General features: G+C 40.3%; 1 protein-coding gene across 1 annotated transcript in view; it reads left to right on the top strand.

Moving 5' to 3' along the window:
• Positions 1 to 865: 865 nt before the first annotated feature.
• LOC126335011 (zinc finger protein 808-like) overlaps positions 866 to 17,827 on the top strand; it is a 194,395-nt gene continuing 177,433 nt past the window's right edge. The window contains 3 exon segments of the mRNA XM_049997840.1: positions 866 to 1,145; positions 1,917 to 2,497; positions 3,998 to 4,189. The gene's annotated coding sequence lies outside the window, so the exon portion shown is untranslated.

Here is a 17,827-nt window from a genome sequence, read left to right as displayed (position 1 = left end):
CGAAGCATGACTCACACACGGTACTCACAGCTTTACTTCTGCCAGTACCTCGTCTCCTACCTTCCAAACTTTACAGAAGCTCTCCTGCGAAACTTGCAGAACTAGCACTCCTGAAAGAAAGGATATTGCAAAGGTCCCGAGTTCGAGTCTCGGTTGGGCACACAGTTTTAATCTGCCAGGAAGTTTCATATCAGCGCACACTCCGCTGCAGAGTGAAAATCTCATTCTGGAAACATCCCCCAGGCTGTGGCTAAGCCATGTCTCCGCAATATCCTTTCTTTCAGGAGTGCTGGTTCTGCAAGTTTCGCAGGAGAGCTTCTGTAAAGTTTGGAAGGTAGGAGACGAGGTACTGGCAGAAGTAAAGCTGTGAGTACCGGCCGTGAATCGTGCTTCGGTAGCTCAGATGGTAGAGCAGTTCCCCGCGAAAGGCAAAGGTCCCGAGTTCGAGTCTCGGTCGGGCACACAGTTTTAATCTGCCAGGAAGTTTCACTCTTTAATATGTTTTATAGCATCTGTTTTAATATCACAGCTTATATTGCAATTGTTTGCATTTTATTGTGGTAATATAGCTGTAATAATGATGTAGTCTGTCCAGCCAAGGCTCTTGAATGACACAGAATTCGTAAATGGTAGTAGCAAAAATTTCGTTCCTGCATAGACTTATTCGGGAGATAATAACCACAGGTATTAATTCTATCGTACCCCTCTTCAGAACTATGAAACAATGATTAATTTTTGTAGGCCTACCAAATTCGTATACTAATATTGCACCTAATTAAATCATTGTATTTACATTTTCTGTTTTTTCATTGGATAAATGGCAATGAGAGTTGAATGAATTTCCGTAAAGTCGAGAGGCAGTAATAAACATCGATAGTAGTGATGTAATACTGGTGAAATATTGAGATATTTAACAATCACACAAGTGATAAATACAAAGACAGACTACATTTAAAAATACGATAATTGTTAGTTACTGTTAAATTTACGTAATAGAGTATCATTGATCGATGATGGACTTTAGCGAAGGGCACCAAATTGATACAGCCGCGGCACCGCGCTATTTACGCCATGACAGCTAACCTGTTTAACTTTGTGATGTCGTTTTTAAGTTCGAAACAACTACAAAATAAACACTAAACACGGTGAGTAATTGATTTATAAGTTTTAGAATTGTTTGCGACTTCATAATAATGTATCTGGTTTGTGTTTGTTGAATTGAATAGTGGTTGAATAGGTAGCGTCGGTTTGTTCTCTTTGATGACATTTAAAAACATTGTGTGTAAGTAAATACAGATGCCCAGACTAAATATATTGACTTGGAACGGCCTGGATTTCTCTTGTTAATTATTTGCGCGTTTGTCGTTATGCATTTAAACAAACCACACCCTCATATGATACTAAACTTGAGAAGTGCGGAAAGACACAGTAGTTTGTTTAGTGTTTGTAACAGCAATAAAAATAAACTATGTTTGATGGTAGCGGGAAATGAGAGATAGTTAATGCATTGAAAAGCAACGGGTGTGTAAGTTTCACGTGCTTTGATGCGTTATCCAGTCTCGTTGCGGTTAATTAAAGTAGGTTTATATTAGACGCAATCAATATTTAAGTTATCACTTTGCCTCCATTCCATAAAGTCCTATGCACGAAATTGTGCGCTACAATTCATACGTATTTTTGTAACAGTGTGTATATATATTTGTGTGAGTATTTAATTGTATTGGATTGAGATATCTTTTATGTTAACAACACTTTCTCTGTTCACGGTTTGTATGCCCATTTTGTGTGTGGTCTCTTTGTCAACCCCAGCTGTCCTTAAAGGAATTGTTAATAAATTTTGATGTGTTTTTCTCACGTTATAATGTTATACAATTTTACTGAGTGCTGTGTATAATTTTGTTTGTTTTGATGACTAGCACAACAGTTGCAGCTCTGTACCAGAAGTCTGCTGGTATTGTGATAACAGACATGCATCTGGAAGAGCCTTACAAGAAGTTTGAAATAGCAGTATATAAGACAGGAGTGGGGAAAAGAAAAATGAATTAATGTCACTGTGTTCGAGACACCAAAACAGTAAAGAAGAAAAACAGTTACTGCAAGTATGTAAATTACTATAGATATGTGTTGGAAAGAAATGTGAAAGTGATTTACACAACACGAGACAGTGAGCCGGCAAAGTGGTTCTCTTTTTTTTTTTTAATCTCATAATATATAACAGAGCAGTGTGTGTGTACTCACCTAGTGGAATGAAAATAGATGATTCTGCTAGTGACTGATTTGAATAGTGATGTGTGATGGAACCAATTATTTGTTGATGTTTTGTGAACTGGAACTCAGTGGTACAATCTACTTTCTCCTTACATGCCAGCCACAAACATAGATAATTTAACTTCAATGAAATATTCTTTTAGTTGGTAGCATTATGTGGACTGTATAGTAGAGTGTGTAAATCAGAACGTGTGGATTTAAAAGAACTTGTTTAAAGAAGAATTGAGTGGTAAGTGTTTGTCAGCATGTATTGAAGTAGTTAGATAACTTTGTTTCATTGGATTTCATGATTAGTGGGGTCATACTTGCTATTTTGTTTGTGCAACTGCGATGGAATAATTGTCTATGGAATATGGTGTCTGGGAACTCAGGAACCAGAAGAAATGTGTAATAATTAAACTGCAGGTTTCTTTGTGTGTGTGTGTGTGTGTGTGTGTGTGTGTGTGTGTGTGTGAGAGAGAGAGAGAGAGAGATGCATTTGTTGTGATTTAAGGTTGAATTATTAGAGCAGTACTTTTTTAATAGTGTTGTTATGTGATTATAAATGATGTTAAGATATGTTAAAATAGGGATATCAGCTGTGCATGTTTGAGAGAATATGTATAGCCTACAGTAAATTTACTGTTTACTGTTGCATCATCACTCTATTGCCTGAAAAGCAATTTATAAAACGTATTAGATCGGAAGATGATCTGCCCACCAGATAGTCACTGGTATTCAAAATAAAAACTGTCAAGTGAGCCATCAGTGTCAACTGACCAACTCCGATTTGGGTTAAAATTTTCCCTTATGTGGCTCCAGATTTAAGCTTGAGCAGAATTGAAGGCTTTTCAGGCTTTCAGTAGTGAGCTCCAGAAAGTCCAAGCTCCACAACATTTTCGTCCAAATTTAAGATGGCTTAGAAGTTAAATTATTAATGTAATGGATATATTCAAATTAGGTTAGCAATGGCTTGGGCTGAGTGAACTGTGAATATTATGATCTATTGTAAACATTTGAGTGCATCATGAGGTCAAGGTTATGAAAGATTGAAAAATAGTGACTATCATCTGATTTTAAAAAAAAATTTACAACTATTATTGGCTGCCGTTCTTCTAAGAAATTAATTTTTTATTAATGCTGCCAAGCTCCAGCTTAGTTATTTCCGAGTATTGCATACTCCAGTTACAAGTAGTTTTTATTGACGCTTCAGTGAATCGGGTTGTAGGGGCCAGCCAATTGTAGTTCTTTCCTAAGTGTCACATGCTCACTGTGTTGCTTGTTTCTCAGGTACATGGAACCTCTTGCGAAGCATAGCTGATTGCACACCAGCAATATTTCACCCCCCCCCCCCATTCCATCATTACCACCTGTCAGTCACAAAGTAATTTTAATTGGAGTTTACATGTTATTAATGTGCAAACATACCACCTAAAATATTTGCATCAAATTTCTACAAAATTTGATGATGTACTACTAAATATTATCACCTACAATTTTATTTATTTTTGTTATTTTGAAAAGAGTGGGGTGTTTGTACTATAAAAGATTTTGTTCATTTTTGAGACACTGTGAGTCAGATCAAAAACTAAACTTGGAAATACTGTGGTCACACGTTCAGAAACTTGTCATTTTAGCAAGTACATTTTGCGTAAGGAAACCAAAAAATATATGTATAATAGTTGTATTCGTTAGTCAACCCATAGAGTACAAATTCTACATCAAGGTTTATTGTTTTTCCACTTTACAGCAGGCCTATACACAGTGGATTTTGATCATATGGAAGGTGGAAAAATCATTTGAGGAAGTTGATTTTGTACATTTTGACTTTACACGTAACACTTCATTTACGGAAATGCAGTTTGATTCAAATATAAGATATGACAAGAAAAGACAACACATGGAAAATTATATGAAAGTGAAAAATTGAATTCATTAAAAGGTAGGTTTATTAGCCTTGGGTGCCAAGCTCAAGGGTTCCATGATGAAAATACATTGTTGTTGGTTTAATTAGTGAAATTTGTCATAAAATACTGGAATAGTCATGCTAGGATAAACATATCATTTTGACAAAATGTTTGTTGGCGCGGTAGAATCATCGAGGTGTGGCCCCTTAGAACCCGACATTTGTCATGTCGGGCAGGGTAACCAGTGAAGCCGAGCAGTAAGGCCAGATGGATCCATGAAGCAACCCCATAATACTCAGAAATTTTAAAGATACTTTCAGTCAACCATTTAATTTTGTACAAACAAGCAGCATATTGACTATGTTGTAGATTTTTTATTTGCAAATAGGACTCATATGCTAATGTATCTTGTCCCGCTTTGGCCATAAATGAAGCAGAGTCAGTCAAAACTCTGCTTACTCTGATCTTTTGCAAATAAAGAGACAAAGTGACTGTTGGCTCATGATCCAGACACAGCAGAAGTATTTGTGACTCACTCTTCCTGACGTGGCCTTGCAGATTCCTCTTTGTTTTTTCTGTTTTGTTCACAGAAGTGAAACATATATTTTGCTTTTAGAATATGATCTCCCATTGTATGTTTTGAACAGGCAGGGGCAACTAACCTTTTAGCAGTGTCGCTTACGCTATCACCATAACCTTATGCCAAAAAGATCTCAATCAGCAGTAAATAAAAACAAAATTATGATGAAACAAATTTACAAAATATTTTGAAACTTTTACCCTAAGGCATTCAGCCATCACTGGAACTTCACAAAATTTGTTAAATTGTTTACTGTGGGGCTTTTTCCTGGTGTTCTGTTGGTTTATTATGAATGCGTGCACTGAGATGGTATTGAGCCCCAAACTAAAACAGGTGCTAGTGAAATGTTCAGCAGGTATATATAATATTTCAGTACTATTCTCTGAAGGAAAACGCTGCTTATCATCCTGTACTACAAATGAGTAAGTCTGAAAAGTAATAAGCATAACTGAATCATGAGCCCTCAGTTTCCTTTGACGTCTTTCAGCCTGGTGCATTGTCATAAACTGACTGACAACCTCAAATGATGATGATGATGATGATGATGATAATAATATGTTAAGTCCTTCAGAAAGTCTTCACCTAGTATTTTCTTGGTCTTGGTGTTGCTTGGTCTGTTTGTAACCACTGCTGAACTGTTAAACCCCTCACTTTTTTACCATATTGTGGTATGCCACGCACATTCCCTTCTGATTATTGAGCATCAGGTGTTTTTGTTCTAGCAGTTTTTGCTGTCATTTTGAACAGAGGCATAATTCTTTTTGCCAGGACACCACCAACTAAATTTGTCATTGTATAAGAGAGTTAAAACCATTTTTTAATGTAATTGGAAAGAGCATTTTCCCTTCTTTTTTTCTAACCACTTGGGCTATCTATCAACTGTTTGAAGCAACTGTTAGCATTTGTAGTTTCTCAGCATTTGAAGAAACTCACGTTTCTTTTTCTTCTTTCTTTCTTTATTTTAATCGGATCAGGTCATGGCCTTCAAGCCCCCTCTTACATTGCTACACAGTTTGCACAATGCAGTACAGTTTGCACCACAGTTGTTTAAAAATTGTAATAATTTTAATGTGCGAAATAATAATAAAACGATGGTAACAGAATTAAAAATGATTTGAAACCAGCTTTGAGTTTACTTAATGACAATGAGAATAACAATACAAAGAACTTAACAGCAGTAATACTAAGTACTCTTCTAACACTACTGCTACCGATGTTAATAATAAAAATGAGTAATATTAATGGTATGGGCATTTTGTTTTATGAATGTACCTGGCCTAGACCTACCAACAGCAGCAATCTTAGTAAAAAGTGTACTTGACAATCTTCACTCTGTGTTGCCTCAGGAATCTTGATTTGAATTTTTCTGACATTTTGCAGGGAAAGTACCAAGAGCTGACTAACTTGAGTTTACTTTTCAGTAGTTTGTGTATGCTTATCAGCAGCAGAATGGGAATCCTCTGAGATGATTAAACTGCAAGTTTGTTGTGAACTTCATTCTGGCATGTTGGACATGACTCTTGACCTTGGACATGACTCTCGGTCTAGTAAAAATTCACATTTTCTGGTATTTTTTCAACTAGCCCACAGCTGCTTCAAGAGCTTGTAAGCCCTTTTATTTACTTGATTTGATTTTGAGAAACAGTTGCAACACAACTTTTGCAATACACAAAATAAACTAAAAATACTTACAGTAGAATTTCCAAGCTCAATTTTTTTTATTATATCTAGTGTGTCTACACAACCTTCCCTTTCCACCTGCATAGATACACTGCAAGCCACTATATGGTACATACCAGAGGATACTGTGTACTACTTCTACTACTATTACTAGTCATTTTCTTTTCTGCTCGCAAATAGAGCGAGGGGGAAAAACGACTGTCTACGTGTCTCCGCATGAGCTCTGATTTCTTTAATCTTATCTTGTGGTCCTCATACACAATGTATGCTGGCAGCAGCAGAATTTTTTATCGGTTAGCTTCATATGCCGGTTCTCTAAATTTTCTCAGTGGTGTTTCTCGAAAAGAACGCCATCTTCCCTCCATATATTCCCATTTCAGTTCCTGAAACATCTCCGTAACACTTACATGCGTTTGACTACCAGTAACAAATCTAGCAGCCCTCCTTTGAATTGCTTCGATGTCTTTCTTCAATGTGACGTGGTGCATATCCCAAACACTCGAGCAGTACTTAAGAATAGGTCACATCAGTGTCCTGTAAGCAATCTTCTTTACAGGTGGAACACTCTTTCGTAAAATTCTTCCAATAAACTGAAGTCTACCGTTCGCCTTCACCACAGTTTTCACCTCATACTGCTTTGAAACATTATGGCCAGATATTTAAATGACTTGACTGTGTCAAGCTGGACACTAGTAATACTGTATCTGAACATTACAGGTTTGTTCTTCCTACTCATCCACATTAACTTTTTCCACATTTAGGGCTAGCTACCATTCATCATGCCAACTGGAAATTTTGTCTAAGTTGTCTTGTATCTTTCTGCAGGCACTCAACTTCGAGCACTTATCGTACACCAAAGTATCATCAGCAAACAACTGCCCACCCTGTCCACCTAATCATTTACGTATATAGAGAACAACAACGGTTCTATCACACTTCCACGGGGCACGTCTGACGATACCCTTGTCTCTGATGAACATTTGCCATCGAGGTCAATGTAGTGGGTTCTATTGCTTAATAAGTCTTTGAGCCACAAACATACATGTGTACTTACTCTGTATGCCTGTAACTTTGTTAACAGCTGCAATGGAGCACCATATCAAATGCTTTCTTAAAATCTAGAAATATGGAATCTGCCTGTTGTCCTTCATCCGTAGTTCGCTGTATATAATGTGAGAAAATAGCAAGCTGAGCTTTGCAAGACCAATGCTTTCTAAAACCATGCTGATTCATGAACATAATCTTCTCAGTCTCAAGAAAGTTTGTTATATTCGAAATGAGAATATGTTCAAGGACTCTGCAGCAAGCTGAAGTTAGGGATATTGGTCTGTAATTTTGGGGATCTATTCTTTTACCTTTCTTATATATTGGTGTCACCTGTGCTTTTTACTAGTCGCTTGGGACTTGGTTCTGGGGAGAGATGCAAGATTAAAAACAAGTAAAATCTCATTCCAGTGAAACAAAAACCTTGAATTTTTTTGTACATTGAGCTCAAATTTTTCACGACTTAGTTCTTTTCTATAGGGTACATGCGAGCAAAATTGTCAGGTGAGGATGGTTCCTAAAATTAGTACATTTGAAGTAGAATTACCTTTTTACTCCAGCTCAATTGCTATAGCCACACTGTTAAGCGTGACCTACAGAGAATAGCAGGTTTTTGAAGGATTGCCCATGGAACTGATTTGACTTGTAACGTGGTATAATACTTGTACAACTGTGGCGACATATGCTCAAGACAGAAAACCATGGATTTCTGTAAATAGTATTTGGGACTTCTAAACTTTGAGGATGAAGATGCTCTGATGATAGTAAATTCCAGTAGAAGCAGGTTTCAAATTCATGCTGTTTGGAATGCAAAGGGAAAATGCAGATATTTTCATTGTGCTTAATAAGCTGACAGTGCTCATAAGTGACTCAGCCATTTTAATATTGTTGGTCAAAAAGGCTGTAGCATAAATGAATGGTCAAGAACGCACACAATTATACCTGGGTGAGAAAACATAGTGCTTGGTCATAACTTGCTTTCTGTTCACAATTGTCATACTGCTCTGCATTCTCAAGGTACAGTTAGCATTTTTGGCAGATAGCAGTTGCGGCTGGTAATGTAATAATTGTAATTTGTTTATTTGCCTGACAGAGTGTCTAAAAATATTTACAGAAATGTGCAGAAACCAATATTTAATGTTAACAAGAAGCATATGAATGTATGCAGAATGGAAACATGCAACTGTTTGTGCTACAGCTTTTTGTGTGTCTGGTCTAGGTGAATAGACCACATTGCGTACTCCCATGAATAGTTTCCTCATGGTTCTGTCGAGGAGTTTCTTGAAAAATTAAGCTTGGTCTTGTTTTATTGTTGATTGTGTTTACTTAAACTTATGGACTGGCTTTTTTTTCTGAGTTCATAAACGTTTCACTTTTATCTATTATTACTTTTATGTTGTAACTTCAAGTACCGGCACATTCCATGACCTCGGAAATTTGTTCCACAATTTAGTCATACGGGACTTGACATGTAAATAAAATAAAATCACTCACTAGGAACATTCTCACTGCACACTGTGCCGGAATTGTTAATATTGGTGCCTTATTAGCTAGTGTTCATTTTATTTCATCCAACCATTGTGAATGACAAGAGTTGCAGTCTTGCCCACTAGATGCATCTGCCTAATGGTTGCTTGAGAGCTGTGCTGACAGCAGTACAGTCATGGTAGCTTCACAAAATACTGGTTTTATCACAATGATAGGGTGTGTTTGTGTAAACCTTTAATCATTTATTTTATTTGTGGTTAGTTAAATGTGGTATAAAATTCTTGCTCACTTGCATTTCTCATGTTATGGAAATTCTGTCCACCGGTCAAAAACTGTATTGAAAACTTGGAAACACTACAGTTGGTTAAAAAATGTGTAATAATTTCCTTTCATTTGAATTGCTGCTACAGAAATACAACTTTTTATCTAAGAACTTTGAACTGCATTGAAGTGAGTTACTTTGGTATGCTGTTTATGTATTAAATGTAGGTAGGCCTGACAGTAGAAGAGATTTGACTGTTACTTGAATTTGCCATCAAAAGCTTCTATTCTTTGGCGTAACAATGATCAGAAGTTACACAGAAACATAGCCATTCCTCTGTTCGAACTTGGAGTTGATAGCAAGTTTTGTCTGTGCTGCATGTGTTTTAAGTTTTTCACACATTCTGAATAAGTGTTGGCATCATCCTTTTAAGACAGCTTGAAATACATTCATACATAAACATACAGAGAGATTATACGTTATAAAAACTCGTAGTCTACCAAGCACACTCGCTTAAAAATTCACTTCATCAGTCACGAACAAATACAGGCATTAAGGAAAGATTGACCACCATGTATGAGGAAGCCACTTACACCAAAACAACCGTTATTGATGCTGCTACAAACTATATGAACGTAGTTTTTTTTTTAGTCTTAATTTCTCTGAATTGATCGGATTTCAGTGTGCTTTTCTTTTGGTAACGAAAGATTTAAAGATTGGGGTAACAAGAACATGAAGCACTATCAAAACATGAAGACCATTGAGGTCAGTGTGATAATGAAAATAAAAGTGTGGCAAAACTTTTCTTATTGACAGGCAACCAGAGCAATACATTAAAAAAAGTCCTGTGTCTGTGTAGATAGGCTAGCAGTCTCTTTCACACCTACTTATAATTCAATAAAAGTTTCTAATGAGAGGACATGGAAAACTTGTTGGATGGTTGTCTGAGAAAGGGCAGTTAAACTTCATTATGATGTAAGTCGTAAAACTATCCTTGAATTTCCTTTCCGGTCTGGAGAAGTTAATAAAATAAAAATACCAGCAAATTGGTAGAATAAAAAAAAGGGCTCTTGAGACTCTTGGTTAAGAGTGTTTTCGCACCATTAGAACAGGTTGTTGTCATGTAAACATCAATCTACAAGCTTAAGTAGAGGTACTGCATTCAGTAAAACAAATGTGGAGATTTATATGTGTGTGTAAAAAAGGGGGCTGTAAGCAACACAAATTTGAATACCAATGTATTTTTAATGTTGATGAAATTGCAGGGTTGCCACAGGTTCTGGAAGTCAGGAAATTTCAAACTTGTCTGGTAAATATCAGGGAAAATTGGAAAAGAAATACTGGAGAAATCTCGTGCTTATCTCAGTAGATGAAATGGTGTGTTTACTGAGATGTCACACATCATTGCTGGCTTGGCACAGCATGTGAGCCGATTCCCTACTCCCTCATTCTTACTGCTTCTTCCCTTTCTACCACTCCCCTCATCTTGCAGTCAGTACTGCCATACTTCTTGCTGCTAGCCTAGCAGCCGCCTATGAGAGGCAGGGAGGTGTGAGGGGTGATATGTTTGGATATGATTCTCAGAGACTGTTGATGCAGTGGGCAGAGACAGTGGTCATGTTACATGAGCTGTGTCTGAGTGAGTGTGAATTTGTGCGTGCTTTTGTTTTCTGACAAAGGTTGTGGCCAAAAATTTAGTTGTGAGAGTGTGATTGTCTTTTCTATGTGCCTGTCTGCAGCTCAGTGATCATCTTTACAGTGAGTTGCTACCTATCCTCATTAGTATTGATTCTCAGAGTATTCATGCAAGTTATCTATTGCATGGATTGATCATCACAGTCTCATTTCAACATGTGTCTATGATGCCTAAACAGCTGGCCACACCAGTGGACTTCCATGACGGTTGAAAACTAAAGGCCATTTTATGCGTATCTCTAATGGACTGGGCTTGCTAAGCTGAAGCCCATCATTTCCCACTAATGTGCAGGCCCTGCCCATTGCATCTTGTCTCACCAATCTGCCTGCAGGCCAGGTCTGTTTTTGTGTTGTGTAATGGGGGAGGTTTTCCTGATTTATCCACGGACTCAGTACATTTTCGCACTGAGAAAGCAGTTTATATATTAGAAAGTGTGGATGATAAGAGGAAGAAAATTGTGTACGGTCACTGGTAGTTTGTACGCTACATACTCATGTATTTCTTGAGAGAAAAACCACACAATACCTGTAAAATAGTAGGTATAATACAGTGGGTAATGACTGACAATAACAAACGTAGTAGAACCTACATTTTATTGCCAGTCACCTATAGTGTTGGTGTACACAACTCTTCCCTGCTGTATACACTTCTTTCAATAGGTCTACTTTTTTCTGAGGTTATTTCTGAAGATAATTTAAATCTGTCTTGTGACTCCAATGAAATGCGTATTTTTATCATCAAATGTCTTTTATTTTATTGGAGTAATTTCTCCATCTAAAAACAGTTAATTCAAAAAGCTGTTGATATTAGTTCATAAGATGTTTGCTCACATGTTTAGAAATACAGAAGTATTTACTTTTTTTGTCAATTGATGTCTTTTACTTACCTTTGAGTTCTCAAAATATTGTTGTCCCTCCCCATCCCCCTGTCCCCCGGGGGCCCACGTCTCTTTTGTGGGTACAAGTGTGGCGGGCATGGGTTCCTGAGCAGTTGCAGCCTTTATTCTTTTTTGGGCTGCTTTACAGTCTCCTACCTTCTCCTTTCCTGTCCTTCTTTCTTTCCCTTTGCCCTTCCTCTTCTTCTCTTGATGTTCTTCTTTATGTCGGCCTGGCAATCCTCATAACTTTGCTTCATTTTGCGGTTTTGGTTGGTTACTTTTCCTCCTCCTTTTAGGCTTTTCTTTTTTGGTCACCCTCAGGTGTTTGATCTCAATTTCCAAATTTGAAATCCATAGTGTGAGCCAGATGGGGAAGAACTGCCTCTCTAGTGTCTTTGGCTTGGGTTCCTCCTCTCCCTCTCCATTCCCTCACCCTTCTCCCCCTACCCTAACCTCCCCGCCAAAGTCCTTTCGCCTCCTTGCTAGGTCACCAGCTGGGTAGCCAGTCTGTGTGGTGGGGCTGTAACAATGGTGGTTTGAAAAGGTCTCAGAATCACCATGAGAGGTCAGCGCTAGCACAATGAATTGTTCACATGATATTCACTAGATTTTTGCCTGTAAACATGTCCCACGTCAGCTCACTTAGGAGAGAGCTGTGGTGGTGACGTGGCGCTGTTGTTGTGCCTGCATAGTGATTTGTGAAGATGGGAAAAAATCAAGATTTGAGCAATGATTAAATACTTTGTAAAGAAAGGTATGAAAGCAAAGGACATTCATGCCAATTTCCGTAATATACTTGGGGACTCTACTACTTCATATTCAACTGTTGCCAAGTGGACAAATGAATTTAAATTTTGTCGGGAGAGCTTAGATGATGATCAGTGGTCGACCAAGATGTGTCACTACTGCAGAAATCATTCCAGAGTGCATGAAATGGTCATGGAAGATCACCGATTGAAAGTGCGTGAAATTTCTCTTGCTTGCCAGATGTCATCTGAAAGGGTATATCATATTTTAACTGAAGAATTAGAAATGAAAAATTATCTGCAAGATGGTTTCCGCGACTCTTGACGCTGGATCAAAAATGCATGAAATGGACATATCGGAACAATGTTTGGTCTGTTTTAGGAGAAACTAACAATATTTCTTGAGCCGGTTTGTGACCACAGATGAAACTTGGGTGCATTACTAAACCCAAGAGACAAAACAACAGTCAAAACAGTGGAAACATGCTGATTTTCCACAACCAAAGAAATCAAAGACAATTCCTTCAGCGGGAAAGGTCATGGCACCAGTGTTCTAGGATGCGAAGGGGATTCTGTTTGTAGATTATCTCCCCACTGGGCAAAGAATTACTGGAGAATACTTTGCTGACCATCTGGACAAATTGCAACAAAGTACACGTGAAAGAAGGCCAGGTTTAGCAACGAAGAAAGACGTCTTCTATCAAGACATTGTGCACCCTTACACGTGCCATCGCCATGGCAAAATTGTTGCCACGCTGTTGTTGCTGTATTCACCTGATATGGCTCCGTCGGACTTCCATCTCTTCCCAAAACTAAAAAATTTTCTTCATGGACGAAGATTGATTTCAAAGGAAGAATTGATAGCCGGTGTTGACAACTATTTTGCAGGCCTGGAGGAAACTCATTTTTGAGATGGGATCAAGGCACTGGAACATCGTTGGACCAAGTGCATTAATTTACAAGGATAAAAAAAGTTTCAGTGATGTACGTACTTTTTTTTCCATTCCTTTCCGAGATATTTTCAGACCACCCTCATGTATACCCATCTGGCTGAGTCCCCTTACACCATAGGGATCACACAGCTGGTATATATACTGTGAACACCTTGTGCAAGCCGAGGAGTGGTTGCTTATCTTTTTGGGGCATCAGAACCCCCGGCAACGCCGTCCTGCCTGGTGGCTGTTGCTGTGACTGGGTGGCGCCCACAAGGCAAACCTTTGTTCGGAGTGGGTGGTACCAGGGCAGACATTCGGCACATGAAATGGGTTAAAATCTCTGGCCACTCTACTGTGGCCACATCTATTTCTCAACATAGTTCTGTCTTGTTTCCTGTTTCTGCCTTCCCAGCCTTACCCTCCTTGGGTACACCCTGGGAGGAGGGCTAGGCCTGCTGGCTTGGGGCTAAACCTTATCTATGGTTTCTGGTCTGTATCAGGACCGATGGGAGACATTTTCTGCCACCAAATTCCTTTTTTTGGCGAACATATTGAGGACCAGTTCGATGAAGTTGAGTCATTAAGCAAGATGACATCTGGCTCTCTCCTTATAAAGACAACTTCTGCCAGTCATTCAGACTCCCTCTGTGCCTGCGACCATTTAGGAGACATCCCCACGACTATCACTCGTCACCAACCACTCAATATGACATAGGATGTAATTTTCCGCAGGGATCTTCTCCAGTTCGATAAAGAACTCATGGCTAATCTGGAATGACATGGCATTCATTTTGTCCGGTGTTCTCAAGAAAGCCCTAAGGACCATTGTGTAAACACTAGCACTTTCAGCATCGCATTTGAGGGGGATGTCCTGCCCAAGAAGGTCAAGGAGTGGTGTAAAGATGCAACATGAAACCATACTTTCCACCTCCCATACGTTGCTTCCATTACCTCAAGTTGGGCCACAGGTCCTTGCAATACGATGACATTTCCGTCTGTGGTGACTGTGGCCACCCTCTTGATATGGGGAGCCCTTGCACCCTACCACCTAACTGTGAAAACTGCTCTGGTGTCCATTCTCCCCACTCACCAGTTTGTCCAGTGCACATGAAGAAAAAACCAATTCAGGTCTCCCTTGGCCATCTTACTTTGAGGTGAGGAAGAAGTTTGACAGACTTCACCCTGTAAATCTCTGCTCTACATCTGCCTCAGTTATATCTTCCCCTGCACACCCCTCCCCCTTACCCCATCCTGCCTCCCTAACCCTCAGTGGCTCCCGACCCTTCCCCTTCAGGAAGTGCTGCTCCTCCTCATCCACATCCTCCTCCTCGGCCAGGGAAGATGTCCTCTTCTCTGGCTCCTGCTAGAGATGGGGTTCTGTCTTGGAAAACCTCTCCCCAGCATTCTCAGGACAGTAAGCTTGCACCTTCAGGCCAGAAGAGAGACCCTAGCCCCAAGGTTCCCGCAGCCACTTGTTCTCTGTCTGATCCTGATATCACTGCCACCTATTCCCTTACTGATAATGCCTCCTCCCTCCTTAAAAGGAAAAGAAAAAGCAGCACAAGTCAAAGGACGAGGCTTGCCCAGTTTCACAGTGGGCTTTGCCCCCTCCACCTCATCCTGAACCAGATCCAGTTTTTATGGGTATCACCTCATCATCGTTGGTGGTGACCACCAACCAAGTGGCATGACCTCCCCTTGGCTTCCTTATGTCTCACCTGGACTCTCACCATATGATGATCCAGTGTAATTGCAACGGATATTATCATTACCTCCCAGAAATACAATGCCTTCTTTCCTCCTACTATTCATTCTGTCTTTCTCTTCAAGAAACACACTTTCGTGATGATTTCTCTCCAATGTTTATTGGGCGTTCTGTCAGAACCTTGCTGGCCACAGGGTAGTGCCACTTCATCGGGTAGGGGTCTTCTGTTGACCAACTTACTACAGACTTTGATTTGTGTCTCTTCAATGACGGTTTCCCTACACACTTCAGTGCTGCTCATGGCACCTTCTCTGCTAACAATCTCACTCTCCCCACATTAGGCATTCCGCAGGGCCATTTGGCCTTCATATACGTCTGCTGTGCACTTCAACACCTCTCTCTTGAACTGCATTGATGGGGTCGTGCAGGGCATCTCTGCCACTATTCTTCATGCTGCTGGCACTGCTTTCCCCCCTGTTCACAGCTCGCCCTCATTGTTGACCATTACTGTGGTGGACCAAGGACGTAGCAGTCGCTGTCTAGGACCACCTTCACAGACCAGACTCCTCGCTTTTAAGCGTCTCCATTTTAATACTTGCTACTTTGTTAAGCAGAACAAAAAGGAATGCTGGGTGCTCTGTTTCCTATCTGTAGGCATATGGCTCTTCATCACAGTTTTGGTCCAAGCTCTGTAGCCTTCTAGCTGCCAGCAGCAGTCAACTGTTCTGGGGTTTATACTGGCAGACCCCCCGCAGCTTCCAGCTCCCCCCCCCTCCCCCCCCCCCCAAATGCAAGTTATGCATTTTTGTTGTTGATCCGCAGTACACCCCAGTCCAGAATTTGACTTAGGCAACCAGCTCCTCGATGTTGCAGCACAGTCCCATTTCTTCGGCCTTATTTTTGATAAAAAGCTGATGTGGCTTCCCCACATTTGCCACCAGAAGACTACATGCATGTGGAAGCTGAATGCTGTCCGCCTCCTGGTCCACACATTTTGGTGTGCAGACTATGCTACTCTTCTCCATCTTTACCATGTGCTCTGGTCTTGTCCAGACTAGGTTATGGAAGTAAGGTTTATGGCTCAGCAGCTCCTTTCCAGTCTGAAAATACCCGATCCTGTTCACCATTTTGGGATGCGTCTGGCTATTGGTGCCTTTCCCCTTAGTCCTGTTGACAGTCTCCTCACAGAAGTGGGGATAGCCCCTATGCAAATACAATGAAGCCAACTCTTGGTTTCTTATGCTATCACAATTCGTAGATTCCCTGACCATCCTGTGTACCTGTTGTCTTGCAAGTGAGGGATGTCTCCTTCCTGATCAATGGGCACAGTTGAGATTGCCAATTTGAATGCATCTCACTTCCCCCCGTTCCATCTCCACTTACTGAAATGCACGCCGTGTATTTCCTCTTATCCCCCCTCCCCAGGATGGTGCCTAGACTGTGGATTAGTACCGACCTATCCCAGAGTCCTAAGGCCCCTGTTGTCCCTGTGGTCTCCTGGCGTCTTGTATGTTCTGTCCTTGCAGAGTTCCCGGATGCTATCACCTTCTACACTGATGGTTCTAAGACGATAGATAACAGCAAGATAAGCTTTCATATCTCCTACTGGCTTAGAACAACATTTCTTGATGGAATCATGAAGTTGTTCACAGCAGAGCTGCTAGCCATTGCCAGGGCCCTCCATTTTGCTACTCACGGTTCCCTCCACAGTGTTTCACTATCTACCGACTCAGTGAGCAGCCTGCTGCTCTTGTCATCCTTTGGTCTCTGCTATCCATGACCTTCTCTCCTCCCTTGGCCATGACACCTGCTCAATTTTTTTTTCTCTGAGTCCCAAGTCATGTGGGTATCCCAGGGCATGAGCTGACTGATCGTTTGGCTAGAGAAGCTGATACTCACCCTCCATTCGCTTCATAACTCCAGCTGTGGACATGCAGATCTATGTCAAATCTCTCTTTGCCCAAAAGTGGAATGACATCTCGTACACCACTGCTCTCAGTAATAAACTCCCCACAATCAAGGAGACCAGTGTGCTTTGGTGCTTTTCCTTCTGCTCTTCTCGGAAAGAGTCCACTGCTTTAGCTGTCTACACATTGCTCGTACCAGGCTCATCCGTTGTTTCCTCCTGCGTAACGAAACTCCCCCCGCAATATGACTGTGGAGCCAGCCTGACAGTATCCCACATATTGGTGGAATATGTCCTTCTTTTGGGCCTTCATGCTGAGTATAGCTTCCTTAATTTTAATATTAGTAGACAATTCATGGATGGTGGAACTGGTCCTCAGTTTCCTCTGTGAAAGCGGTTATTTCCAGGTATAAGGTTTTGCTTTACTCCTGGAGCAGAGCTGGGTGGTTGTGGTTGGGACCTCTTTTCATGTTTTCTCAGTCTGGAACCCCACAACCACTCCTCCCATTGAGAGACCACTCATTTTTTACCAGTTTTTAGATTTGGTCTAATCTTTTATGTCTCTGTGTGTGTTTCAACTTCCTTGTTTTATAGTTTGACTCCCCTGACTGGATCCATCCACTTTTAGCGCAACCTCTTTCTTCTGTGAGTAAATTTGGAATTGCGAGACAGGTTGCCTCGCCATTTGGTCCTACAAACCCTTTCAATTAATCAGTCAATCAATCTCAAAATTCGTCAGGGAAAAATGCTAAAA

The sequence above is a fragment of the Schistocerca gregaria genome, chromosome 2 (assembly GCF_023897955.1).
Source record: "Schistocerca gregaria isolate iqSchGreg1 chromosome 2, iqSchGreg1.2, whole genome shotgun sequence".
Classification (NCBI taxonomy): Eukaryota; Metazoa; Arthropoda; class Insecta; order Orthoptera; family Acrididae; genus Schistocerca; species Schistocerca gregaria.
The sequence above is the reverse complement of the archived record's forward strand: the minus strand, read 5'-3'. Positions and strand labels throughout refer to the sequence as shown.